Genomic DNA, 6,000 nt, shown 5'->3' with positions numbered 1-6,000 from the left:
ACATACCTAAATTTTCGTATTCCCCTATAACCCTGGGCCAAACAAAAATAGAAAAATAATCCTAAGTGTCAACCCTAACTTTCAACCCTAACTTTCAACCCTAACTTTCAACCCTAACTCTTCTCTGATTGGTTAGTACCCAAATGAGTCACATACCTAAATTTTCATATTCCCCTATAACCCTGGGCCAAACAAAAATAGAAAAATAATCCTAAGTGTCAACCCTAACTTTCAACCCTAACTTTCAACCCTAACTTTCAACCCTAACTTTCAACCCTAACTCTTCTCTGATTGGTTAGTACCCAAATGAGTCACATACCTAAATTTTCGTATTCCCCTATAACCCTGGGCCAAACAAAAATAGAAAAATAATCCTAACTTTCAACCCTAACTTTCAACCCTAACTTTCAACCCTAACTTTCAACCCTAACTCTTCTCTGATTGGTTAGTACCCAAATGAGTCACATACCTAAATTTTCGTATTCCCCTATAACCCTGGGCCAAACAAAAATAGAAAAATAATCCTAAGTGTCAACCCTAACTTTCAACCCTAACTTTCAACCCTAACTTTCAACCCTAACTTTCAACCCTAACTTTCAACCCTAACTCTTCTCTGATTGGTTAGTACCCAAATGAGTCACATACCTAAATTTTCGTATTCCCCTATAACCCTGGGCCAAACAAAAATCGAAAAATAATCCTAACTTTCAACCCTAACTTTCAACCCTAACTTTCAACCCTAACTTTCAACCCTAACTCTTCTCTGATTGGTTAGTACCCAAATGAGTCACATACCTAAATTTTCGTATTCCCCTATAACCCTGGGCCAAACAAAAATAGAAAAATAATCCTAAGTGTCAACCCTAACTTTCAACCCTAACTTTCAACCCTAACTTTCAACCCTAACTCTTCTCTGATTGGTTAGTACCCAAATGAGTCACATACCTAAATTTTCGTATTCCCCTATAACCCTGGGCCAAACAAAAATAGAAAAATAATCCTAAGTGTCAACCCTAACTTTCAACCCTAACTTTCAACCCTAACTTTCAACCCTAACTTTCAACCCTAACTTTCAACCCTAACTCTTCTCTGATTGGTTAGTACCCAAATGAGTCACATACCTAAATTTTCGTATTCCCCTATAACCCTGGGCCAAACAAAAATAGAAAAATAATCCTAAGTGTCAACCCTAACTTTCAACCCTAACTTTCAACCCTAACTTTCAACCCTAACTTTCAACCCTAACTTTCAACCCTAACTTTCAACCCTAACTCTTCTCTGATTGGTTAGTACCCAAATGAGTCACATACCTAAATTTTCGTATTCCCCTATAACCCTGGGCCAAACAAAAATAGAAAAATAATCCTAAATGTCAACCCTAACTTTCAACCCTAACTTTCAACCCTAACTTTCAACCCTAACTCTTCTCTGATTGGTTAGTACCCAAATGAGTCACATACCTACATTTTCGTATTCCCCTATAACCCTGGGCCAAACAAAAATAGAAAAATAATCCTAAATGTCAACCCTAACTTTCAACCCTAACTTTCAACCCTAACTCTTCTCTGATTGGTTAGTACCCAAATGAGTCACATTCCTAAATTTTCGTATTCCCCTATAACCCTAACCCTAACCCTAACGTTTATCTCTATGGCAATGAACAGACCCGCTTATTGCCCCCCGGTCCGACCCCCCAGAGATGGACTCCAACTGGACAAGCACAGTCTCACCAAGTATGTGGAGGGCACTGATCGGATTGACATGTTTCTAAGGAACTTTGAAATGCAGTGCCGGCGGTACGGGGTGCTTCCCCAGCATAGGGTTGCACGCCTGGACCCGCTACTCTCCAGCTTGGCTAAACAGACTTTGATGGCGCTTACAGAGGAGTTTGCTGATGACTATGACCACCTGAAAGAACTTTTGCTGTTTCAGCATGGTTTTACCCCTGAAGCTTACCGGGGTAAGTTCCGGCTGGAGGAGAGGCACCCTCAGGAGACCTATGTCACTTATGTGACCCGCATGGCTTTGTATGGGTTACACTGGGTGGAGGGCTCTGAGGCCAAGACTTACCAACGCCTGCTGGACCTCATCTTTCAGGAGCAGCTCATGCAGCAGTGCCCGCCGGCGGTGAGGGCTTTTGTGTATGATAAAAAGCCCAAGACCTACACCGAGGCGGCGAGGATGGCAGATGACTATGTGGTCAGCCGGTCCCAGATGACCGCCAAGGTACCAGCCAAAGCGGTAACCCCACCGGCGCCGGCCAAGAAAGCTGTGAGTACCCCCCAGTGGACCCAAAAGCCGCCTGTGGGCAGCGGGTCACAGAAGGCGGGAGAGCTCCGGCATGAGCGCCGGTGCTACAATTGCAACAGCACTGGTCACATCAGACCAGATTGCCCGGAACCCCTGCGTTCCAACGGACCCTATCGAGGGCAACGCACCCCAGCTGCAAAGCCGGTAGCCCGCGTGCGGGTGGCTTCCACCAAAGAACCAGGACCGGTCATGGAAACAACTCCCAGCGAGACGTCCCATGTCACCCCTACCCCGGTTTCTTCAGTGCCTACAGCCAGGAGCGGAGGACATCACAGCGCAGACCTGCAGCAGACGGACGGCAGGAGCAAGCATCTCACCCCGGTCACAGTCGGTGACCAGCAAGCAGTTGGCTTACTTGATTCAGGAGCTGCAGTGACCCTGGTCCGACCTGATATGGTCCGGCCAGAGGAATTGATCCCAGGCCCTGGGATACAGATCACTGTGGCTGACGGAGAGCCACGTTTCCTGCAGGTGGCCCGCATTTTTTTGGATTGGGGGGTGGGCAAGGGTGTGCGGGAGGTGGGGGTTTTACCAGGTTTGGATGCTGAAATTCTTTTGGGCAATGACCTGGGACCGATGACCTGCACCTACGACCGTGTGCCCCAGCCCGCTGCAGTGGCGGCGGTTACCCGGAGCCAGACCGCGGCAATGTCGGCGGTGGCCACCCCAGTCCCCCAGCCTTTGGGACCAACGTTAGCGGAGGGCACAGAGGAGCCCAGGGAGGTAAGCCAGGATCAGTTGCAACCACAGGCTGACTTACTGTTCCCCCTTACCGTGTCCCCTTCCCCTGACAATGACATGACTGGGGGGGGCAGATTTAGGAGCCCAGTTTAGGGAGGCAGTGAAGGCAGACCCTACCCTGGCCGGCGTGAGACTTCGGGCGTCCGAATCTCAGGCAGGGGAGGGCACTGAGCGCTGCCTATGGCATAAGGGACTCCTATACAGAGAAGAAGGGAACCCGAGAATAGAGAAGGGATTGACCGGTAAGCGACAGCTAGTAGTACCCCAGGGGTACCGACAGCAATTGTTATGGGTAGCTCACTCTATTCCGTTAGCGGGACATCAGGGGGTCACCAGAACGCGAGCCCGGTTATTGCAGCGTTATTTCTGGCCGGGGGCATCCAGGGATGCGGCTGATTTCTGCCGCTCCTGTGATGCCTGCCAGCGAGTAGGTAAGGCGGGCGACCGTGTGAAGGCACCCCTGAGACCCCTACCGATAATAGGGGAACCCTTCCAGAAGGTAGCGATGGACCTGATAGGACCCCTCATGATTCCTAGCAGGTCAGGGAAGTGCTACATCCTCACGGTGGTGGATTTTGCCACCCGGTACCCTGAGGCGGTAGCGCTGGGCACCATAAGTGCCAAGACAGTGGCAGCAGCTTTGCTGAACATTTTTGCTAGGGTAGGTTTCCCTAGTGAGATCCTAACTGATCAGGGGTCGCAGTTCATGAGTGAACTGTTACATTGTCTCTGGGATGCCTGCGGTGTACAGCACCAGCGCACTACCCCTTACCATCCCCAAACAAACGGATTATGTGAGAGGTTTAATGGTACCCTGAAGCAGATGCTTCGGACCTTTATAGAGGCGGAGGGGAAAGACTGGGAGATTCACCTGCAGCACTTGCTGTTTGCATACCGAGAGGTACCGCAAGAATCTACAGGCTTCTCCCCCTTCGAGCTACTATATGGCCGCAGGGTACGTGGACCTCTGGACCTCTTCCGTGAGGGATGGGAGGGGAAGACTACTGCTACTGATGCTTCAGTGATCCAGTATGTAGTAGATCTCAGAGACCGGTTAGAGATGCTTATGGGGGTGGCCCAGGACCACCTCAGGGCTGCTCAGACCAAGCAGAAGCAATGGTATGACCAGCAGGCCGTAGCAGAGAATTCATCCCAGGACAGCAGGTGCTTGTTCTCAAACCCACTCGGGAGAACAAGCTGATGGCTGCCTGGTCGGGACCGTACCCGGTTATCCGAAAGGTGAATGAGTGCAACTATGTTGTACAGGTAGCGCCTGAGAGGCACAAGACATATCACATTAATATGTTAAAGGAATACAGAGCACCGAGTATGGGAGCAGTAATGGCCATTTGTAGCCCACTGCTGGAGGATCCGGCGAGCAATGCTCTGCCTGATCTCCTAGGGGAGGCAAAGCAAGGAAACACTGTTGAGCAGGTAGAGATCGGGGCACAGTTGAGTGCTAGGCAGAAGGGAGAAGCCAGGGACATGCTAGCTCAGTATAGCGCCCTCTTCACTGACATGCCAGGGACCACACATCTCACCAAACACCCAGTACACACAGGGGACCTGCAGCCTCTGCATAAGCACGCTTATAGAGTGTCAGCAGAGGTCAAGACAAGTATGGAGAGAGAGATTGAGGAGATGCTGACCCTAGGGGTAATTACTCCGTCCCAGAGCCCTTGGGCAAGTCCAGTAGTCCTAGTGCCTAAGAAGGACAAAACCACCCGGTTTTGTGTGTACTACCGGTTGCTCAACGCTGGGACGGTGTCAGATGCTTACCCCATGCCCCGCATGGATGAGTTACTAGATGAACTCGCGGGGGCAAAGTATCTGACCACCATGGATCTGAGCAAAGGCTACTGGCAGATTCCCCTGACCCTGGAGGCTAGGGAGAAGTCAGCATTCTTCACTCCAAGTGGCCTCTATGAGTTTTTGGTGATGCCATTTGGGATGAAGAATGCCCCGGCTACCTTCCAACGCCTGGTCAATAGGTTACTGGAAGGGATGCAGAGCTATGCCAGGGCTTACTTAGATGACATTGCTGTCTTTAGTAATTCCTGGGAATCCCACATAGGACATGTAGCTGCGGTGCTGGATAGAATCAGGGAGGCTGGGCTTACCTTAAAACCCACTAAGTGTATGGTAGGTATGGCAGAAGTCCTGTACTTAGGGCACAGGGTGGGTGGAGGGCATTTCAAGCCAGAGCCAGCCAAGGTAGAAGCCATAGTTCAGTGGCCTGTTCCAAAAACCAAGAAACAGGTCATGGCCTTTTTGGGCACCGCAGGGTACTACAGGAAATTTGTCCCACAGTACAGCGCCGTGGCCAAACCCCTGACTGATCTGACTAAGAAGCAACTGCCTGTGCTTATTACCTGGTCTCCTGCTGTGAAACTGCTTTCCAGGCACTGAAAGCTGCGCTTGCTGAGGCCCCCATCCTGGCTGCCCCAGATTATACCAAGCATTTTCTTATTCAGACTGATGCCTCAGACTTTGGTGTGGGGGCTGTGTTGAGCCAGGTGGGGGACGACGGCAAAGAGCACCCTGTGGTGTATCTCAGTCGCAAACTGCTCCCCAGGGAGGTGGCATATGCCACCATTGAAAAGGAGTGCTTGGCCATTGTGTGGGCACTCAAAAAGCTCCAGCCCTATGTCTATGGGAGGGCTTTCACGGTCATTACCGACCACAATCCCCTGAGCTGGCTACAGAGGGTATCAGGGGAAAATGCCAAACTGCTGAGATGGAGCTTGGCTTTGCAAGAATTTGAATTCACCATTCAGCACAAAAAGGGTAGTGAAAACAGCAATGCTGATGGACTTTCACGCCAGGACTATCCCTCTGAGACTGAATTCATTAATGGTGCCAGCAGTGCCCCACTCCCCGTCAGGGCCAGTGGGCCACAGGACACGCATTAAGAAGGGGAGGTGTAGAGGGAGAGAGGGGGTGGCCCGG

The sequence above is a fragment of the Ascaphus truei genome, unplaced genomic scaffold (genome assembly GCF_040206685.1).
Source record: "Ascaphus truei isolate aAscTru1 unplaced genomic scaffold, aAscTru1.hap1 HAP1_SCAFFOLD_1166, whole genome shotgun sequence".
Classification (NCBI taxonomy): Eukaryota; Metazoa; Chordata; class Amphibia; order Anura; family Ascaphidae; genus Ascaphus; species Ascaphus truei.
The sequence above is the reverse complement of the archived record's forward strand: the minus strand, read 5'-3'. Positions refer to the sequence as shown.